The following is a 24,219-nucleotide window of genomic DNA, read 5'->3' on the forward strand; positions in this document are numbered from 1 at the left end:
ATTATTTTCTCCAAAGTGTATTAGCTGTTAAATTAACACTATCAAGTTCATTGACTGAAATTCAGCCACCCATTCCTCTGTGATATTTTTGTGGTCTCATTATTCTCTTGGTGTGCTAAAGACTAGCATTCAGTCTTATCATGTATCAGTTTTCAATATTAAGACATTTTCTTCGTTTTTTAGAAATTCTTTTTCCCCCTGGAACTGAAGACATGAACATCATTTGGGTTTAAAAACCTGGAAGTTTTTAAAGCTTGGACACAAAATTCCTCTCTGACTACATGAACTACATCAAATGATGAGTTTGTCAGAGATCAAGATTTCTGGTTTGCTTTCTGGAGAAATTCAATGTAGAGTCTTGCTTGGTGTTGCTGTAGATGTTTTGTTTTGATTCATAAAATGTGCTGATCATAACATTTAAGACAGCATGAATAATCATGTTTGATTAAATTGCTGAAAAGCATAGGAAGGAGACAACAAATACATGATGATTTGGGGGAAAATATGTTTCCTGTGTTTTGCTATTTCCAATGAAGATTATTCTTTCCTGGCAGTTTGATTCTGTTAAGTTTTAAATCATCATACTCATATACAATTTTATACTTAGAAAGGGCTTTTGAAATCTTTATTTTTAACAATCAGGACAAATCATAGGAAAAGAATCTACAATTCATTTAAAAATACTGTTAGCCTAATTGTCAAGACTAGTACATAGGTCTCTTTGGTATTCGGCTTGATTTCGTGCTTACACCTAAACTCCCTTTCCAGGGAACCCATTTCAGAGGAACAATTATTTTATAATGGGTACATTAAGTTAGTTTGCTTCTTCCTTTTAGTAATCCCACATTCAAAAATAAAATAAAAGTCAACAAATACACATTACACCACCATGGATTAAGACTTACTCAAGGCTACTGTCTGCTATTTTATTTTCCTTTAAAACATTGACTTTGCTGTATTTTATGTTTTTAACACATTAATAACATTTATTTAATTTATGTCCTGCAGCTGTCAACTGCATGCAAATCTTATCAGTGCAATATATGGAAACCTCCCCTGAAATCTTGTTAAAAAACACCTCTGATAATTCATATTCATCTCTATTGAAGACAGTGGATAAACTCAATCTGCCTAATGTAATTGGAGGGAAAAAATCGATAGAATTCTCTTGTCAAATGTTCTCATTGCTTCTTGGTTATTGGTAGCAAACGAAGTATAAAGAAAAAAGCTCTATCTAATATTTAATTTGTTCTATTTATTTTTGAAATAACCATTTAGTTCTTTGCTAAAAGAAAAAGGAATGCTGTATGCACTTTCTACACAGACCCATCATTTGAAGTGTTAACTCTCAATTTCCATTTAAAAGAATAATAAAAATGGCACGGGGATGCTAAGCTCTCATTTTGTAAATCATCAGATTTCAGAAGGACTCAAATGAGGACTATAGGATATTTAATTCCAGAGCACCACAAGAATTTAAGCCATCATTCTCTCAGCTCTACCACAAAGTCTCTTACTACATGTGTCATGTCTTTATTCCATGAATCTATTTGTGAAATTCAAAAGTGTTTATATTACATAGCAACACAGCTGATTAGAAACCCAAAATGTGTCTTGATCAAAAAACAAAAATGCAGTTTTAATTATATTTATCTTTTTTTTTAAAGAGACTTAATTCACCTTATTTTTCTTGTATAAAAACCCTTATGTGGTGGCCACAGCTGCAGCCTGGGTCCTCTGAACAGAGACTCTGGTGTGGGCTTTCACAAGATGGTCAGTGAATTCCTGATAAGGAGACTTGGTGAACACAGTCTCTTTCCAGATGTCGGGGGTCAGGTAGTTGTAGGTCTTGGAGATGGCATCAAAGGTGGCCTTGGCAAAGTTGCCCAGGGTGGCAGTGCAGCCCCTGGATGATGTGTAGCAATCATCAATACCAGCCATCATCAGTAGCTTCTTGGGCACAGGAGCAGAGACGATGCCAGTGCCTCTGGGGGGCAGGGATGAGAAGCACCAACACAGAGCCACAATGGCCTGTCACTTTACACGGAACAGTGTGGGGCTTTCCAATCTTGTTCCCCCAGTAGCCTCTCCACGCAGGGACAATGGAAAGCTTGTCCAGGATGATGGCCCCTCTGATGGCAGTGGCTACCTCCTTGGAGCACGTAACACCAAGACCAACATGACTGTTGTAGTCCCCAATAGCGACAAAAGCTTTGAACCTGGTCCACTGGCCAGCCCGAGTCTGCTTCTGTACTGGCATGATCTTTAAAACCTCATCCTTTAGTGATGCGCCCAAGAAGAAATCAATAATCTTGGATTTCTTAATGGGCAGGGAGAACAGGTAGATCTCCTCCAGGGACTTGATCTTCATGTCCTTAACCAGACGGCCCAGCTTGGTGACGGGGAACCACTCCTTGTCTTCGGCTTTACCTCAACGAGCCCCGCTGCTGCATCAGCCACGTCCTCGACCACAATGACCACGGCCTCTGGGGCCTCCTAATCCTGGGCCCCAGGCCCTCTAGTTGCACAGGTGTCATGCACCATTTGGTGTTTTCCAGAAGTAGAAGAAGCAATTATATGCTTAGATGCTTAGATTCTGTTGACATAAAGTTAAAGCATTTATTACTTAAAACTCAAGGTAGCTTATGTTAACTCCCTTGCTGCTTTGTAACAGTTTGTATAACTTTATATAGGCAAAATCAAAGAGATCATCAGTGTTAGGCAATCTAATTGCAGGTCAGAAAGATTATTAAGAAGACATCTCCAAAGAGCAGGACAGATGCTAATCAACTGAATCAAACAGCTGACTATCAGTAATACTCTGCACAGATACAAACAGGAAAGGCAGAATTTAAGTACAGTAACTTAATCAACAATTTTAAATACTTATAACTGTACTTTTCCACATGGTCAAGCTCGTGAACCTGAGAATTATGCAACGGGAATTTTAGGTCTTAGAATTGCAATTGGAAACAGTAAACCAAAAGAAAGCTCACAAGTTTCAATATTAAGGTAAGAGTAAAGAATAAGTTTTAGAATTGCCTCTTAGTGACAATTTTAAGGCAGATTACCCTTGAAAATTATGGAGTAAGACTCTAATGTCAACAAATGATTTCAGAAGCAGGTTGTAAAGTTACTTTTGGAATAAGACACATGTTTTCCACTAATTTTGTAATGTTGATGAAATGACTGTGCATACACACACAAATATATATATATATATATATATATATATATATTTGTATGTATATGTATCATACTTATTCTTCTATTACATGAAACATCAGAATAACATATTTTATAATTTTGACACATGTACAAACTTCAAATAAATATTTTAATTTATCAACATAGAAAAGATGGAAATCACTTTATGCTTTATGCTTTCATTGAGAACAGTATTTCTGTAGATCATATTGATTTATATTTATTGATTTATAAAAATAAATGTATTTTTAATTAAACATTATCTCAAAAAGTTATATGTCCCTGAAATTAATTACAATGCTCTCATTACAGTTTGAATTGGAAGATACATGTCGCACTACTTTTAGAAAGAAAAATTTTCAATGTGAACACTAATAAACTATTTGTAGCTAAGAAAGAAAAAAAATGTCCAGTCCACTGAGTCTGAGGCATGGAGTCTAGAATATGCTTCTTTCCACTTTAAGTACTCTCTTGTCAAAACATATCATATCTTTAGTGTTGCCTTCCTGGTGTATCTGACTTTTGCATATGAGTGAGCTTTACAAGACAAGTGCACATTAATCACCACTCTTTTTTATCTTCAAGATATGCTTGTGTTTTTTTTTCTAACAAGAATTCATGGAGTCTATTAAATTCATTTACTGAGTCATACTTTACATCAAAGTATTGCCACAAATTTCAGATGGCTAACGCAAAGTGTTTATAATTGGAAATCAAAGTGCTACGTTAGTCAATGTTTCCCATTTTTAAGTAGAGAGGAATGCTGTGTCTATAATTTAATTCAATGAGCTTTTAAGCAATGGTGCACACTGCTATTTAAGTTAAAGCAAAATAACTACAGAAGTCTCCTTACACAGGCTTCAATATGGCATCCCACTACTGATTAATACTGATTTAAGAACACTTGAATGGCCCACAGAAATGGAAATACGGAAGTCAATGGAAACATTACCTCAGGAAAGAATGTGTCAGAAGGTTCTCAAGAAAACTAAAATTATAAGAGTAGACCTTTTAGTCTGTTTTGCATTTTGTAAATTCTACTGTAGTTAGTGTTTAAGAATCTGATTTTCAAATAATAATAAGAGCAAGAATTTCAGTATATAAGAACCCATCTAAGTCTTGAATTGTGCTATTTAGTACACGATGGTTATACTGTGCACATAATGAATTGTCCCTCTCAATTTGATAAATTATGTGTTAGAATAATGGAAACATCAATCCGAGGAGCTGTGAAAGTGAAACACAGAGCTCTTGGCAATGCATGGTCTGAATGTTTGCATTCATCACCCAAATGTGGTGACTTTGATACAGACTTTTGAGAGGCATTTATTAATCATGATTTCATTAAAAAATTTGACAAACTAATGGCTTTTATTTGTCAGAAATGCTACTGATGTTCTACTATTCATGTCTGATATCACTAATGCTCTTTTTGCTACTTAACCTTCCATGTGATTGTTAAATCTATATCTTGTATGAGATATTATACCTCTGAGGGCCAGAGAAGCCCCTGTGTAGGAAATAATCAGTGCATCTCAGGTGGTACAGTGTTGCTCCCATTAACTACAGGGCTTGCTGGAGCTCCCTGATTGATGTTCTCAGCTAAGGAAGAGGTCTGTGTCTATGGACAAATAGAAGGTTTTCTTAGAAGTAGATCATGGACCGAGTGGAGCTGTCACATGCCTTTAATCCCAGCACTCAAGAGGTAGAGGCAGGTGGATCTCTGTGAGTTCAAGGCCAGCCTGGTCTACAGATTAAGTGCCAGGATAGGCTCCAAAACTACATAGAGAAATTCTGTCACAAAACCTCAAATAACCAAAATAAAACAAAAAAAAGAGGTGGATCATGGAATGGTCAATGCTATAAATTCCTAGATTTTATTATCTGTCAGTGATTATTATAACTTTGAATTTGTGTCAACTCAAAATATTAAAATATATTTTCATGATTTTTTAGATGAAAAATGTTTATGACACTAGTATTAAGTCAATCACTTTCTTTGTTTTCTTTTTTGATTTGTTTTGTTGTTTTGTTTTGTTTTTTGAATCAGAGTCTCACTGTGTAGCCCTGAATCTCCTGGAACTTGCTTGTAGACCACGATTGGCTTGAACTCACAGACAACTGCCTGCATCTGCCTCCTGAGTGCTGAAAACAAAGGCATGTGACACCACTGCCTGCCCAAGCCAGTCACACTTTGAAGAGAAGAACAATGAGATTTTTATGGGAATGTTTTTTGTTTGTTTTATTTATGTAATAGAGACTAAGGTAAACTGTAGTCAGAATATATTCTATAAGAAAAGAATATATTTTCAGAAAAACAATTTGTCCAAGTACTTCTTGTTTATAAATGTATCTCATCCTCTGTTACTCTTTGTAGATGATAACACAAGAGGAAAACATAGGAATTTCAACCCTGAAATTCTCCTTCCAGAGTCTGTACTCTCAAAAGGTCATTGTCCTTATTTTCTTTTGATTGTGGTTATTTCAACTTTCGATATTATAACAAACTTACATTATTTCCTTATGGCAGAAAGATTTATCTTAACAGTGATTGTTTTAATATAAAATGTGTTTAATGTATATTTATGCCAATGGAATAATTTCTCCATATTATTTATCTTTTTGTGTTTACTCAAGTATGATCTTCTCTCTATTTATCAATGTGATATTAACATCTGCTTACCTACTATATTTTCATAAAATTAATATCACCTTCACTTGTTCAACATTGTGTAAAGAATTAATAAATCAAATTTCTAGCTTAAAAGTAAGAGCATTTCTGGTTTTATTTAAACTCCCAGGTTAAGTAAATTTCTGAGACTCCATGTTGCTAAGTCTGATAAAAGTCAGTTGTTTCTCTGATTAAATAAATAAAAATAAACTTCACTCAGTGCCAAGGCATTTTTAATTATTTCTTTTATTTTTTGAGATTATAGAATAATTACACTACTTCCTTCTATTTCCTGCTTTCAAACCTCCCCACATATCCCTTTTAGTTATTTCTCAAAACCCAATTTCAAAAAATAATTATTGTTTTATTTGTTTTATAGTGTATAAAAAGCTAACTGCCAAACAATTTCTTTAAAAAATTCTTCATATGAGAAATAAAAATCACAGACATTAAAAAGCAAACTTCTTGTATTTTTGGTTGTGAGCCTAGCTTTTAATGGCCTGTGCCATCTCTCCAGCCTGTATTCCATGACCCCAGAGATGCTATTAGTAAAACCCTAATAGAGACATACCATGGATCCTCCTGGGAAGGGGAAATAGATAAGATCTCCTGAGAAAATTGGGAGCATGGGGAGGGAAGGAAGAGGAGAGGAAGGAGAAGAGGAAGAGGGGAAAAGAACATGAGATACCTGGATGATGGAGATGGCGGAAGGACAGAGAGAGAGAGAGACAGAGACAGAGAAAGAGTGAGAGAGAGAGAGACAGAGACAGCAAGGAAAGAGATATCTTGATTGAGCGAGCCATTATGGGGATATCAAGAAACCTGGCACTACATCAATTCCCAGGAATCAACAAGGATAACCCCAGCTAAGACGCCAAGCATTAGTGGAGAGGGTGCCTGAACTGGCCTTCCTCTTTAATTAGACTACCTTAATTATCATCATAGAACATTCATCCAACAACTGAAGGAAGCAGATGCAGAAATCCACAGCTAAGCACTGGGCCAACCTCCCAGAGTTCAGTTGAAGAGATGAAGGAGTGATAATATGAGCAAAGGGGTCAAGGCCATTTTGGGGATATCTACAGAAACAGATAACTTGAGCTAATGGGAGCACATCGACACCAGACTGATAGCAGGGGAACCTGCATAGGAACAAGCGACCCCCTGAATGTGGGTGCTCACCACATTTAACACACATCTGACCAGATTGCCTTAAAAGGTATCAGGAAATAAATAATCATATGTTTGACTTGTAGCTTAGATCTGTCTTTGAACAGAGGCAAATAATTACATAAAAATATTTTTAATTAGATAGATATGCAAGGCATTTTAAATATGATTTCATCTTATCTTTTCCTTCAAAGGAAACAAACTCAATAAGGTAATATCTTTGCTAGTGCTAAGAAGACTATGATGATAGCCACACAACATAGAGCTACCCCCTTGCTTGATAGTATAGTAGAAATGGGAAAAGGTAAACCCAAACAGTCCTAATAAGTAAATAAATAATGGAAGGATTCAAATAATTTACTCAATTTAAGCAATAGATGAACTAATAGCATTGCGTTCATTGAATCAATTGAGAAAGTCAGTGTTTAAAATCACAAAAAAATATACTGTTGAATGAGAATCAAAGTAAGATATATTTTGTCCAGGAGGCAATGTTATTTTTTTTTACCCATAACTTTAAGATCCTCATTTAAATTGACAGCATTAATTAGTTGAAAAATTAGGTAAAGTCAAGTTTGGTGCTTGGTTTATTGTGAACTTTTAGAAAATTGTTTAATGGCAAATATAAAAAATATAAAAATTGCAAATACGAGTAATGTATATTAGTTCTCTTCAACTACTTGTGAACTACTATTGACCATAAAGGACAAAATACTTTTAAAATTCTATTTTTCTCACAAACAATTTATTCCTGCAGCATGCAGAATGAGTTAAAATTAATAATTTCATAACAGATGTGTTTTTAGCTATGTATTAAATGTTATTTAATTTATTGGTAAAATATATCTGCAGTTAAATTTATAACAGCTTAGTGGTTTCTAAAAGAAATTCTTCCTCACTGTACATTTACTATGGACTTCAATTACGGGTCAATAGATGATTCCATTAGGAAAAATATTATTCTTTTCCTGAGGCTGAAAATGCACTTTTTCTTTTCTTCAAGAAGCCTAAATAATACATCTTTGAAGCTAATAACCCTGGAGTACTTGAGTTAGCTTTAATTTGCTTTTATGTTTAAATTGAGAAAAGTTTGTTTCCTCATCAACGCAAGTGCTATTTTTATAACACTCAAGATTTATCGAGAGGAATGCATCTATTCAACTTCTTTTCTACAAAAAGATGAAAAGAAGCAGTGGGGAGGAGCCAGTTAAGGAACATTTATATGTCATTCAGAGAAAACTTTATAGGTGTCTGTATCTACAGAGATTCTTAAGGTGCCTCCAAACACACACACCTACATTCTTGAGTAAGGCAACAGAAGATGAGTTAAGGTTTCCATGGAAGCTGGCAGTTGTGAATACCAGCAGAAATCTCAGACTGTGGTCAACCACATTCTATAGCGTAGAATCTGAGATTGGGCCAAAGCCATACTTAGAACTAAAGCTACCATAGAAACTGAAGATTATAATTCTTCATTTTATAAATCAGGAAACTAGTGTCCATAGAAAGTATGTGTCCTACCCCAACTGACTCATAAAGTTTGCAAAACGTTTTATATAGCTCCCAACTTACAGAATCTGAATACATTATTTTTCTTCAAAACCACCTATCTCTTTTAATTTAAAAATGAGTTTAGCTTGCATAGAATTTAGTCCATTAATTTACAATTTGTGAATACAATAGTAACCTACAAAATACTACATTTATGCCCTTGTGGAACTTAAATAATAAGAGCTACATTGCTAGACACCTGCATCACAGCAATTAAATAGAATTTTCTAAAGATTAGCATTTTATAGTTGTGTTTCAACCAGATGGCACATTAAATCACCAACATTCTGAAACTCATGATCCATTTTCTTCCAACCCTCAGGCTACTTGAAAACAAATCTTATGATAAAAGTTATGCTATTTTATTCCAAGTTTTTTATTTCAAGAACATGTTTCAAAAATAAGTGTAGTGTTGTGGTACAGTTAGTCCACTACTTCAGCCAATATTTTAGCTGACTTATTGGTAAAATAAATAAGCCTTGATTTGTGAAAGATTTTCTCCTTATTAAACACTTGGCATCTCTACATAGCAGAAAAAAGTAATGAGGGGGCACAGTAACATCTTTGGAGGGCATTTCAGTTCCTGGGGGAAAATGAAACAGCAAATTAAAATTTTACATAAAAAATTATGGTGGTGCACACAACTTCTCCAGCAATAAACAATAAAATGTGGTTACTGTCAATCAAATGAAGAATCTCAAAAGTTGTGTATTCATTTTGTCTACAAACATTTTAAATTTTCTAGAAACAGTGACCTCAGAGTTTAAACAATAATTTTGTGGTTAATTGCTTTAATGTTTAACTTAATGTTCCATTTTCTTTGTTCCTATAGATAGTAACAATGACCTCAACATGTGATTATCCCCACTCTACTCCCACACCAAACATGAAAATAAAGCAAATATTCACATTTCTTAAAGCCTTAGATTATGGAGCTAAAAGGAACAGAAATCTGAAGGCGTTTCCTACTTCCAGTCAACAAAGTGTCAGCGCCACGCAAATGGCCTTCGGTTCTGATGCTGTAATGGCTTTGTACATTCTGCTTTTGCCAAATGTCTTACAATAATAATCAAAATTCTCCAAAGCAATCCATAGTAAGATATTTATGACATGAAATCTAAATAACAATGTGTTTGTAAGTTACAAATTATGATCTTAGGACAGAGAAAACTGAGATGTTCATCATCAGTGACTCTGATGCAACTAAAACAAAAGAGAAAATATCGAGATAGCTAAGCATTAATGTTTTGTATCTTACCAGTGACATAGAAAATTACATATCATTGTATTACTGCTAGGCATTCGTGGTGTTTCACAGAAATGATACAAACCAGAAATCTAGAGCTGGAATTTAAAGAACAGGTGTTATTCCTTACAATAGACTTAATTCCAAAGGGCACCTTATCAAAAGTAAATTCTGTAGTGTTCCTTTTAACAATGGTAACAAAAGGATTTATAATGACTACTGTAGGCATACTCCTATGGAGGTGAAATATTATTTCTATATTAACCTCTAGAGTTCCTTGAGATAATGAGAGTGTGAATAGTGAGCAAATGCTATATCCAAGGCTTGACTATGCAGAGTTTTGTTTTGAAGTGATTTTTGTCAATTTTGGTAATAAATATCCTGATTGCAAAACTTAAGAGTGACCAGATTATTTGGCAGCCTTCTGAATAGGGAGGTTAATAAACAATAATGTAGGGAATATTGGAGATCACACTTTGCAATAAATTATATATACATATTTTAAATGAAAAAGCAATCAGACCCAATAATTTACTAGAATTGAGAAACATCTTAAGTCTGAAACATATAGTGTTTGAGATTAAAATAATAACTTTCTCCCATGTATATTTTTAATACTTCAAGTCATCACAAATATGCCTGTTAAATTGTCATTTCCCTGGAACTTTAAATGTGGGTGTGGGAGAGTCTCTATATCTTTTGCCTGCTGTTAGGACATTTTCCTTGTCCTTTTATTTGTCTTGTCCATATTTGGTATGATGATTTGTGCCTAGTCTTATTGTAACATGTTGTACACTTTCTGGGTGATATTCCTGGGAGGGCTATTCTTTTCTGGGGCGAAAGAGGAGGATTTGATCTGGGGAAGAAGGAAGGTTGGAATAGGAGCTGGGAAGAGTGGAGGGAGGGGGAACTCCCTGGTTGAGATATATTAGTTTTGATAGACATAAGTGTAAGCTCATTTGAAATTCTCATGTAGTACTAACATAAAACCATAACCAATTTTGAATCATCTTTTTTTACACAAATGTAAACTCCCTAAATGTATGAGCAAAACCAACTTTCTTTCAGCACTATTCAAATGATAAATTACTATTGTCTGGAAATCCCTATATGTTAAAAATATATCATCTAGTGAAATCCTGTTTTCTAATTGGAAGTGTTTATAATTTTATGAAAGACCATAAATTCAAGAAGAATCTTTACTCATTATCATATATTCTGTTATGCTTATTTTTCTTTAGAAACCAGGGTACTATAAAACCTGTTATTCAAAAAAATTAAAGAGTCAGAAAACAGAATCACATATTAATAAGTTTAGAAACATTAGCTGGGAGGTGGTAGCAAACAACTTTAATCCCAGTACTAGGGAGGCAGAGGCAGGTGGATCTCTGTAAGTTAAAAGCCAGCCTGGTCTACAAATCTACACAGAGAAACCCTGTCTTGAAAATTAAAAAAAAGGAAAAAAAAAAAACAGGAAAATTCAAGTGTTATCCAAACCAAGGATGATGACAAAATTTCTAACACACACACACACACACACACACACGCACACGAGTCTCCTGAACAAATATTGCCATCTTCACTTTGTACATTGCTGGAAGATGACACTTCATATTTCTCTGTTTTACTCAATAAATTAAACATTCAATTATGGAAAACTAGAAACAGATATGAAACTTAACTTCTTGGAAAATTTAAACAGCTTTAGAAGTTAAAAGTGTAAAATAAAAATAAATGACCATACCCTTCACTTACTTTTCTAAAGTTACTTGATGCTCACTATCAAGTGTGTCTAAATTTGGTACTCAATCCAATTTCTCTTATCCTAATTTTTAGTAAACTAAGTATTATTTATTAACAATCACATTTAGATTAAATGTTGTATATAGCACATATATTTGGCAATTTGCTTGGCTATATGAAAAATATCTTTAAGGGCATTTTCTTAAAACTGACAAGTAGAAAATTTAGTCAGCATTACAATTAATTCCTAAAAATAGATTGAATCTATTTAGAGCAAGATTTTGTATGCACCTTATGAATTACATTAAAAAGCGTCACATCACAGCTCAACATATCATTTGTACTAATCTACCATTATTTCAACACAGACCCTTGTTTGAAAATGTTTTATATTAAATGCTAATGCATATATTACTCAGGAAGCATTTTAAATATTATTCTTCTGTGATCTATAGTTATATAACATGGGCCCTCCACAGTTAAAGTGCTTGGCTTCAGTTAGTAGAATGGATCTAATGAATTTATCATTCTGTCACTTCCTAATACTATTAAATATTTAAAGATTCAATAGTATACCTAACAGTGCAAGAATAATCATATAATATTTACTTTCATTAACTCAGTATCTGAGCCCCTAACTGGGACATTTATTTACCCTTATGCATTATTTTTCTTGATGTTTTTAGAATCCAGAATCATTGTAATTATACATTGCTCACTTGTTTATATTTTTAAAGTTAGGTAAAAATAAACTCTTCTAAACTACTTTTTAAAAGACCTATTTTAAGATTGCCATTTTGCCTGTGTAGTTTTCTTTTTAACTTTCTGTAATCAGTGTGTTAGACAGAATGATTAACAACAGAACAAAAGCACCGACATACTTTGATATATCTGGCTTTAGGATATTGTAGCTTTTCTTACAAAACGGGATCAGAAATTGGTAGGACTTCATGAAACTATGAGATGCACTGGTAAAATAAATATGTACTTCACTTCAATGAAGAATTTAACACCAAGAGTGCTCTAAGATGTTTCTCTAATGAGAAGCAATGACTAAATTTGCACCCTAAGTCTGTTGACTGAAAACTCTCAGCTCTTACCTCTGTGTCAATCAAGAAGAGAGACAACTATTCAAAACAGCTAATTCAGAAAACTGCTAACTAGCCAGAAGAAAAGGGGCCTGTGAAGTCAAAAATAAACTACCATCTCTAGACACTGGAAAGGAATGCTGCAAAAATGGTTTCATGGTACTGCTGCATAAAAAAGAGATGCACTCTACTTCTCCTAAAGGTTTGATGGAAACGATACATTAAGCCATGTATCTTAGTATAAGAAAAACAGTTCCCAGAGCAAAGACTGGCATGGTACAGAATGAGTGTACACATTTATAACTTTTCATTTTGGAAAAAGAGAAGAAACATCTCTTTGTTTGCATGAATTGCTCATACTATGGAATTATTTATTATATTCAACTGATAAATACTCCCTTATTTTAAGTAAAACAATTAAATTAAAATTATTCTTTGAAAATTTCACAAATGTGCACATTGTATTTTGATCAAATCAACCTACTATTTCTCCTCAAGTTCCTGCTGAACCCTCTGCCAGCTGCCCTCCCAAATTTATGTCTTCTTTCATGGATGATTGTTTCCATTCACTACCTTCCTCGTGTATGTGGGTAGACAGCAGTCGGGCAACCTACTGGGGTCAATTTCCTGAAGAGTATTCTCCCACCAATCTTCAGTTGCCAAAGCTTCTTAGATAGGTATGAAGCTTTTTGAGTGTAGTCCTCCTTTATGTAGTTCTTTTTACTGGCTTTGTCTTATGTAGGTCTTGTGCAGGCTACCACACATGCATCTTCACATGTTATGGTAGTGTCATGTTCAGAAGATACTATTCCAAAAGTCTTCCCTCAGCCCCTGGCACTTAGCATCTTCTCCCCACTCTTAAGCAGTATTTTAAATTTGTTTGTTTATTTTTGATGTATTTTTATTTTTAAAACAATCTTATTTTACATACCAGTCCCAGGTCCCTCTCCCTCCCATCTTCACACTCCCTGTGCCACCTCCCCATCCCAACACCCATCCACTCCTCAGAGAGGGTGAGGCTTCCCATGGGGATTCATTAAAGTCTGTCATTCATTCCGGCAGGACCAAGGCCCTCACCCTGTATCTAGGCTGAGCAGATTATCTGTCCATAGGGAATGGGCTCCAAAAAGCCAGTTCATGCACTAAGGATAAATGTAGTTCCCCGGCTAGCAGCCCAATAAACTGTCCAAGTCTCCCAACTGAAATCCACATTCAGGGGGCCTAGTTTGATCTTATGTAGGTTTCCCCAAAGATCAGTCTGGATTTAGTGAGCTCCCACTTGTTCAGCTCAACTGTTCCTGTGGGTTTCCCCAGCATGGTCTTGAGCCCTTTGCTTATCACTGCTCCCTGTCTACAATGGGATTCCAGGAATTTGGCTCAGTGCTTAGCTGTGAAACTCTGCTTCTCCTTTCATCAGCTACAGAATGAAGGTTCTATGATGGCAATTAAGGTAGTCATCAATATGATTATAGGTGGAGGGCATTTAAGGTAGCCTCTGCACTAGTGTTTTGATTCTCAGCAGTATTTTTTGGCCCTAGTGGAGTGGATTTAATGATGCTGATGTTTTATTTATGACTAAGCATGCCATTCTCTGAACTCAGAATGTCTGTGAAAGTATGCATTAATTGTGATTAGCTTCAAAAAGTAGCTTCCCTGATAAGTGTTCAGAGCTTCTCTGATCCAACAGGTATATCATGAAGATAAGTAAAAACAAAGGGTCCATTTTTAATCTTCTATATGGATCTTAAGCTTAAATATTTCAATATGTGTGATTAACTTATAGTGCAATTGAAAGTCGAGGAACTAGGAAGAGTACACAGAAATATTTTAAAGGTGGAGAGAGGCATAGCACAAATGGTATAGATGTGGACACAGAACTTATGTGAGTATGGTTTGAGAAGCAAGCCAAAAGAGAAAGCAAAACAGATATGTAATAATGAGGATGCTTGAAAAAGCCATATAAGAACTTACTATTTTAGGGGTGTGTGTGTGTGTGTGTGTGTGTGTGTGTGTGTGTGTGTGTGTGTGTGTGTGTGTATCTGTGTGTTCTGCAGACAATGTAGGTTATCAAATGAAAAGTCCAATGCTAGGAGTGAGTTGCTACCTTTGCAATGTTCAATGGAGAATCATATAGATAATCAAAACAAACAGGCAGTTGTTGGATCTCTTTTTTACCCACCAGAACTTGATGTGAGATTATTTCTGTTAATACCTCAGGGTTGATTAACAGGATATGGAGAAATCAAGGTGGAATTGATCTTGAAAATTTCCACCTAAGATTAGCTTCCATATCAGGAGATACTACACAGGCTTCTAAAGGAGAAAAGTCATCAAGAATCTTGCCTAGCAATAACCCCTGGAAAGCAAAACATCACCTGTCTTGGAAAGATAGGCACATTTTATGGTAGTTGTCTGAATCTTATAGAAGTAACCACATGTTTTAAAATTTAATATGAAGCCCATTCTATAGCAGGCAACTCTTGTCTGGTACTGTGACCCAGAACAAGTCTCTGGATTGCTCATCCACCCTAGAAGAGACAATACCCCTACTCTTTTTTAAAATGACATAATATCATTCTGACTTCTAAATGAAACAATTCTTACTGAATGGTATGTGGAGAAATGGCACAACTTTAAGACTAACATTGCAGAAAACCCACAGTGAACAGACAGTTCATATATTCTATGTGCTTAGTATTTCCACTAATTTATGATGAGTGCCATGGCTTCAGGACTGCATGCCAAGTGCTGAGTCAACAGTACTGAGCAACTTTTCATACAAATTACTGAAAAGTATTTAGTGCAACATAGCCTTCAGGACACCGTTGAGGTTATACATGCCATAGCACATTTTTAAAAATTGTTTATTAGTTTGTTGTTAGAGTCAATGAATTCTGAGAAACTGTTATCCAAAGATAAATGAGGAGACTGAAATCATGTCTTCACATGGTGTCAAATATGATGATTAACATGATGATGATGGTAATTATAATTATTTGTTCCATAATGATATACAAGTTTATGAAATTTAAAATTGATCTGAGAAATTGTTTATTCTTAGAACTATTATCTCACATATTCATTAAAATAAACTTATATATGTACCAATATGAATGCTCTCTGTTTTAGACATAAAAGCTTAGAAATATTTGACACAACCTATATTCAAATTCTATAAAGCAGTAACATTATAGAGTTTATACTTACATATACTAATAATCCTATTAATATAAGTGTGACAGGAATCACATGAAATGCATCACATAAGATGTGTGCTAAACTTATTAAGTATCATTTATATTGGAGAGAGTTGTCAAAGTCAATATATTCTTGATTGTGAAATGTCTTCCCCCTCTAAGTGAAACAACAATGGGAAGTTACAAATGATGATCTATCCTGCACTTACTTCATCAGCCACAAAAGAGTTGATCAGATTTACAGTGTGTATAAACAAAACACTTTACATAAAAATTATTTTGCAAGAAGACCGCCCAACAGCTACCTGTATAATAGTGGAGTGGTGCCACATCTGCTTTTAAACCTATAGCCAAAGATTATGATTTCATAGTGATTAATATTCTCCCTGTCATCTTGCCTTAAAAGCTTCCCCAATTGCTCATCTACTTGAGTGCCTCCTGAATTCTCCAACTAGGCTACAATTTCCAATAATTTATTCTTTCAGGTATTTTTCTTTACTAAGAATCCTCATCCAATTTACAAATTATTTTGGCTTGTCTCAGTAACTGAATTTTATAATATTAGGGAAAAAATAGCAATGGCTTAAAGCCATATGAAAATGTGCATTGATATAAGCTGACTAAAGGAATCAAACCAGATTAAAATAAAAGTTTATTTGGGTATATCTAGTATTTATATTGCTAAGCTGAGTTGAATTTACTTAATTTTCAATTTGGCTTAATGTAAGAATTTGATATATAGGAAATGTGGTTCTCTGAGATTAAGTTCTGTGAAGTCCTCCAAGCATAATTAGATATTTCAAATGTCCCAAAGAATAAACTCAATAATTAAGGACAACCACTTTATCTGAATTTCTTCCTACCACATGATTGTTTTTTCTCTTTATAAGAAACTATGTGGTTCCTGTTGTAGACTCAATGTTTGCAATCGTACTAATTTTCTGTGGCACATCTCTGACTTCTCATGCAATTGTGTCTATAAAAGGACTCTATGATATCTCTGGTTTTAAGTGTACTGTAGAGTATGGCATAATGGGCTTAGCATCTTTTACATGTAAAATCCTGTATTTTCTTCATAGAAGGATACTAAGAAAATATGAGTACACATGAGATTACTATTTATTCTAAGCCAAAAAAGGAAACATCTGAAATGGGATGTGCTGCTACCTTGTTTTCAGACTCACAGCTCTGTGGGTATGAATGATCAGTTTAGGTTAAGGCACCCACCGTTTTACATGTTACATCATTCCAAAATATCCATTCCTACAACCCCATGAAATAACAGTGTTTTACTGAAAATCATTTTTAAAATACACTACTGTAAATTAAATTACAGGTCACACTTATACATTTTATTTGAATTCTAGAGTCACTATGTTGTTCTTCCATGTTGTGTTCAGGAGATCTGGGTGTTGACACCTGAAGATGTCATTCAATTCACACAGGATTCATATACTAATACACTCAGGACAAACTAAAATCTATTTAGAACAACTGAAAAACTTCATGTGTTAGACATACTGTATTCCAGGTTCTTCAATGGGTTATTCACATTGCTGGACAGTACTGAGAGAAAACTCTTTCACTTATTAGCAAGTTTAGAAGGGATAAAAATTTAAAATTCATGTCCTATTCCTATTTAGTAAATATAATTCTTGTATCCCATTGAAGTAGGTTAATAAAAAATTAGGTGGAATTATTATTATAAGGCAGAATTTGTAAATATTTCTTCCTAGTTCTCTTAATTATTTTTTAATTGTTCCATCAAATCTTTGAGTCAAATGTGCCAAGTCAGCAAAATAATGTTTACTTGTTCCTTGGAGCCTTCCAATTTTAATACAACATTTAATTTTTTGTTTAGGATGGAGTTTGGGAACAGAAAAAATTGTTTGAAATTTTTATCAATAAATCATTTGAATGTATCAATATAAACCCAGCCACACTGAATCTTTTAGAAGAGAAAGTGGGAACAACCCTTGAACAAATTGGCACAGGAGAACGATTCCTGAACATCACGCCAGAAGCACAGACACTGAGGTCTTCAATTAATAAATGGGACCTCTTGAAACTGAGAAGCTTCTGTAAGGCAAAGGACACAGTCAGTAAGACAAAACGACCACCCACAGAATGGGAAAAAATCTTCACCAGCCCCACATCTGACAGAGGACTGATTTCCAAAATATACAAGGAGCTCAAGAAGCTAGCCACCAAAACACCATACAATGAAATTAAAAAGTGGGGTGCAGAACTAAACAGAGATTTTTCAACAGAGGAATCTGAAATGGCTGAAAGACACTTAAGAAAGTGCTCAAAATCCTTGGCCATCAGAGAAATGCAACTCAAAACAACTCTGAGATACCACCTCACACCTGTCAGAATGGCTAAAATCAAAAATACCAATGACAACCTATGCTGGAGAGGTTGTGGAGAAGAAGGAACACTCCTCCATTGCTGGTGGGAGTGTGAACTTGTAAGACCACTTTGGAAATCAGTATGGCGGTTGCTCAGAAAAATGGGAATCAATCTACCTCAAGATCCAGCCATTCCTCTCTTGGGTATATACCCAAATACTGCTTGTCCATACAACAAGGACATATGTTCAACCATGTTCATAGCAGCATTGTTTGTAATAGCCAGAACCTGGAAACAACCTAGATGCCCCTCAACTGAAGAATGGAAAGAGAAAATGTGGTACATTTATACAATGGAGTACTACTCAGCAGAAAAAAGCAATGGAATCTTGAAATTCGCAGGCAAATGGATGGAACTAGAAGAAACCATCCTGAGTGAGGTAACCCAATCACAAAAAGACAAACATGGTATGTACTCACTCATATATGATTTTTAGACATAGAGCAAAGGTTTACCAGCCTATAATCCTCTACCCCAAGGAAACTAGAAATCATGAATGACTCTAAGGGATAAATGGACCCCAGGAATGGGAAATGGCATGAACTCCCGAGCTAATTGAGAGCATGAGGGTAGGGAAGTGGGTGCTGCCACAATAAGAGCACAAGATGAAGAGTAGAGGAGAAGAAATGGAGGAGCAGATATATTGAGTTGGGGGAAGAATAGAGGAGAGAGAGCAGGATGAGAGATACCATATCAGAGGGAGTCACTATAGGTCCGAGAAGAGATCTGGAACTAGGAAGATCTCCAGAGACCTATAAGGATGACACGATCTGACAGTCTGGGCAGTGGAGGAGAAGTTGGCCTAGAAACCCTTCCCCTAGAATGAGATTGATGAATACTCTCTATGCTATTCTAGAGTCCTCATCCAGTGGCTGATGAGAGCAGAGACAGACATCCACAGAAATACACTGAGCTGAAATCTGGAACTCAGTTGAAGAGAGGGAGGAATGAAGAACGAAGGGGTCTGTACCTGGTTGGAGAAACCCACAGAAACAGTTGGCCTGAAAAAGGGAAAGCATATCGACCCCAGATGCTCTTTGGGAGGCCAGTACAGGACTAATCCAGCCCCCTGATCATGGATGCCAACGGGGAGGCCCCTGCACTCCTTGGAGCCTCTGGAGGTGGACTGGCGTTTTGTCCTGGTGGGTGGGAGGGACTTCGAGAGCCCATCCCACTTGAAGGGATTCTCTCTGTCTCTGAACACATGGGGAGGGGCCTAGGCCCAGCACAGGAAGATTTGGTGGACTTGGTGGAGCCCTGGTTGGGGGCCCTACCCTGCCTGGGGAGTGGCGGGTGGATGGGGTGGGGGGTAGGTTGGAGGTGGGGGAGAAGGAATGGGGGTGGGGGAGGGAGAGGGAGAGGGAAAGTACATGTGAAAATATTAATAATTTAATAAAAAAAAGAAAAAAATAAAGCAAAAATACATTATAGAAATATTAGCCTGGAATTAAGTAACTTACATATTAAAATATTCCTTTTATTAAAATTTAGAACCAAACATGTCTTACATATCAATCCCCCTGTTCCCTCTCCTTCCCATCCTTCCATGCTCCCCACCATCCCCATCCACGCCCCAAAGATAGTGAGGCCTTCCAGGGAGGATCATCAGAGTCTGTCACACTATTTGGGGCAGGGCCTAGGCTCTCCTACATGTATCTGGACTGAAATAGTATCCTTCGTTAGGGAATGGGCTCCCAAAGTCCATTTGTGCACAAGGGATAAATACTGGTTCCACTGTTAGAGGTTAGGTAGACTGCCCAGGCCTCCTAACTGGCACTCACATTTAGTGGGTTTGTTTTGGTTCAATGCTTGTTCCCCAGTTTTACGACTGGGGTCCATGTGCTCTCACTAGATCAGGTCAGATCTTTCTGTAGGTTTCTCCAGCACAGTCTTGACTGCTTTGCTCATCCCATCTGCCTCTCAGAAACTGGATTCCAGGAGTATGGCTCAGTGCTTAGCTGTGGGTATCTGCTTCTGCTTCCATCACCTACTGGATGAAGGCTCTAGGATGGCAATTAAGGTAGTCATCAATCTCATTATAGGGGAATGGCATCAAAGTCCTCTCTACTACTGCCTGGATTCTTAGTTGGGATCATCAATATTCTTAATCTCTTAGATTTACATCTTCAGTATTCATTCAATTTTTATTGTATATACTTAGCACATGGTTTATTTAGTATGAGACGATGACACAAATGGTTTGGAAACAAAGGCTTACACATTTCGGTGAGATGTTAGTCTTGTGTTGTTGTGCAACAAGAACCAAGAATTAACAATATGTGCAAATTTTGAAACATCCTTATCGAAATAATAAGGAAAAGATTCTTTGCGATAAGTCAACATTAGTAAATATTAATCAGTTTGAATAGTCTTGGAAATCTATATGAATAACTTTCTTTAAGAATATTCATTTGGAAAAAATTAAAAAAATAAAAAAGAATATTCATTTGGAGATACAAAGTTATTGAAAAATCTCTTAAGAAGGCCATTAAATTCTTAACCTACTCTAGAGAGAAAGGGGAAATAAGATTGTATAAACAGTATTGACTAGAGAATTCTAGGTCATAAATGTCAATACTATACTGTGGCATTATAAGATGTCTGACTCTGCTCATTGTTATACTATAATTAGTGTAGTTGTGCCAGTGGGGAGTAAAGTTTAATTACAAGGCTATAAGTATGCCTGTGAGTTAATAAACAATCACTTATTTATGGGTGTAGTTAATGTGATATTGATTCCACACCTCAATGTGGACCAGGTGTCAAATCTGGATATTAAGTGAACGAAGAGGATTTTCCTCAAGGATACACTCTAAATCTCATGAATGGCTTTGCAATTTCTCACTTTTAAACAAAAGCATTCTTACAAAGTTTGAAGAGCAATAATTTAAATCAAGCCATTTTAATGGGTTATTAGAGTGGAATTCCTCTTGTCATCTCTGGTAGTAAGCTGTAAGGGAATATCTACCATTGGAGAATTTAGGTTCCCTAAGTGTCTGAGTTATTTAACCTCCAATTTTCAGAAAGCAAATAGCACTGCCCATCTTTGGAGGCTTTAATATTTGAAGAAGAAACAATTTGGTCGTAAAGCCTGTAGAATATGTTTTATCATCATTTCAGTCTGGGTAAGTAAACAGTATCTATGCATTCACCGTTCACCACAGGCTGTGGAGGAACTGTCAAAATATATTTTAGTTTTCTAGAACTCATTTAAACTAAAGAAATAAAGATTCTATGGAATTGCAAAACACTCTATTCAGCCCCTGCCTTCCACTAATACTTTATGTTTTATAAATTGTTTTTAAGTTGATACATGTCTTCATTTTCTTCAATACATATTTATTCTAAACATGCCATTAATGAGCAGTCATTGTTTTTAGTTGCTTAGGAAGCCCTAAAAGAAACATGGGATATTTATGTCAAGATTAAGAGTTACACAGTCAAGTTTAGAAACTGTAGCTACTCTACTTTTCCATTTATTTTAATCTTCTCCTATCTACCTTTCATCCCTCCTACTTCATTTGCATATGATAATTGCATGTTTTATTCACTCTCCCAAAACAATTTAACTGTGGAATTAAAGAAAATAGAGACTCTGAATCTGTATCAGCAACTTAAATGCATATTTACTGTCTTTTTTTTTTTAATGTGAAGACGTATGTTCAGAAACAATCAGTATTCTCAGCAGTGTATGTTCAGATATTTTTTTAAATTATTGATTATCTTCCCTATGCTTTTTAGGCTTTCTAATTTATGGTGCATAAAAAGAAAGTTTAAATGGTAAGGCATCATTTACAACACGTAGCACCATAAAAATAGCTAATGGGGTTGGTACGAAAAAAAAATCCAATGATTATTTATAGTTAGTCAATTTTCATTAAAGTTATAAACTGTGTTAAACACATATTAGCCCTGAACATTAATGGCTTTATTATGTAAAAGCAAATGTGTGATAGCACTTGCTAAATGCTTATTTACAAAAGAATGAACCAAAGGTATTAAGTGATTCATTTAAAGATTAAAAGCCAAAAATATGCAGGCCCAGATATTCAGAGTGAAGGAAATCATTGTTTTAATATATTATTTCCATGCCTGGAGCCAAACTTCTTTCCCTTACAGTGCTCTCTGCTGAAGCAGGCTTATGATGACAAAAATAAACTACAAAAATGTGTTTCTTTTCAGAATTTAGCTTCTCTCAGAATTCTAAAATGTATGTAATTGCAATGCATCTGGCAGTAACGCCTAAGGAAGTCAATGTCTGTGTTGCTGGAATTGGGACAACACACGTGTTTGCAGACGTTCTGTTTACTTTATTTCTTCACCTCAAACAGGAGCTGGCATGCCAGTGAGGCATCTTTCATCTGTCCTCTGGTTATTATTTGTCCAAGTCTCTATCTAGAAAACTGCTTTAATTTGCATTCAATGTGTTTCCATATTCATTGCTCAACTCCAGGGTATCTTCTTTGTCCCATTCCATTTTTTAGTTTGACTCTAAAAGATTAAGTAATTCTTATAATAAAAGCAGATGATACAATTAATAATCCAACAGGTGAAGCCTGATGCACTTAATATTGTAGTAGTATGTACATTTTGTACTTTTCACCTCATTGCTAAATTGTGCTTACAAAATTATGAATTCAGACATGATACTAATATCAGGAGACTCTCAGATAAGTACTCACAATGTAAGATGTATTCTTTCATTATAAACAGGTATCTACAATTTTACAACCATGTTAATTTCAAACTGCATTATGTCACTAATATACCATGTGTAGCTGAACTGTAATATCTATTTCACTATGTGGTAATACACTGCTTTATATATCATTAATTTTATTACCCATGTTTACTTGGAATACTCCAGAAGCTGTTGTAAACAAAATGAGTGTGGAAGCATAAACAGAAGATCAGGAACTATATTGTTTGATTGAAGATGATGAGGGAAGTCTGAATTTCCCTTACCACTGGACATAATTGTTGTAAAACATGATTTATACAGTTAATGTTGTCAACTCACAAAAATGACTGATAATATTTTAAACCACAAATTACTTTGTAAGCCAACCAAAGGAAATTAAATTACAGGATTCATATAGAAATGACTACATCAAAGAAACAGCAGCCACAATGCATTCTTCTGCAGACAATCTATACAAAAGTTTAAAAGTATCAGATAGTGATTCAAAATAAAAAAATCAGATGGTACTGGTAATTAAATGACCTTAAATGCTGATGACAATAGATACATGACAGAATCTAGATTATGTAGAAGTCTGTGCCAGATATAATGTATCTGTGTCTTTTAGTTGTAGTTATGATATATCCTGATTACACTTGAGGGTTTTGAATTGTAAACAATGTAAGCTGAATCTTATGAAGCAAAAAAGTGGTGTTTTACATTTAATGAAATATTTCAAGCAAAATCTGAGAGTTCAATCAAATGTTCTATTTGTAATAAAAGAATTAACCAATTTAATTTAATTACTACTACTTGAGCATACTATGTACATTTCATAATAGCCCACTTGAATTTATTGCAATTCCCTATGATAAGAGCTATTATTTGTTTAACAATATTGCTATTAACTTGTGGTAGATATATTGAACATTGCTTGGCAGTAATAGAATGCCAAGAATATAATCATTATTACGGTATTGTTTCTAAGAAACCATATTCTGAATAGTAGAGAACTTACTTATAAATGGATAATTAAATGTCAAGATTAACTTTGTTTCACAAGGATTAATTACTTACATGAACTACATAAATCATTTAAGCTTTATTATGAAAAACATGTGTTTTTAAAAATTCCATGATTATCTTCCATGAATAATAATTAGATCTAATTTTAGCCAAATTGTTCACTTCCTATGAAAGTGTAAACAATACTCATTGTTACTGTCATCTTTCATTCAGTTCAAGGTCAAGTT

General features: G+C 34.9%; 1 pseudogene; it reads right to left on the reverse strand.

Annotated features, from left to right (window-relative positions):
* Nucleotides 1-1,667: 1,667 nt before the first annotated feature.
* Nucleotides 1,668-2,445, reverse strand: LOC100766689 (annotated as a pseudogene).
* Nucleotides 2,446-24,219: the final 21,774 nt, after the last annotated feature.

This window comes from Cricetulus griseus, chromosome 2 (assembly GCF_003668045.3).
Source record: "Cricetulus griseus strain 17A/GY chromosome 2, alternate assembly CriGri-PICRH-1.0, whole genome shotgun sequence".
NCBI lineage: Eukaryota > Metazoa > Chordata > Mammalia > Rodentia > Cricetidae > Cricetulus > Cricetulus griseus.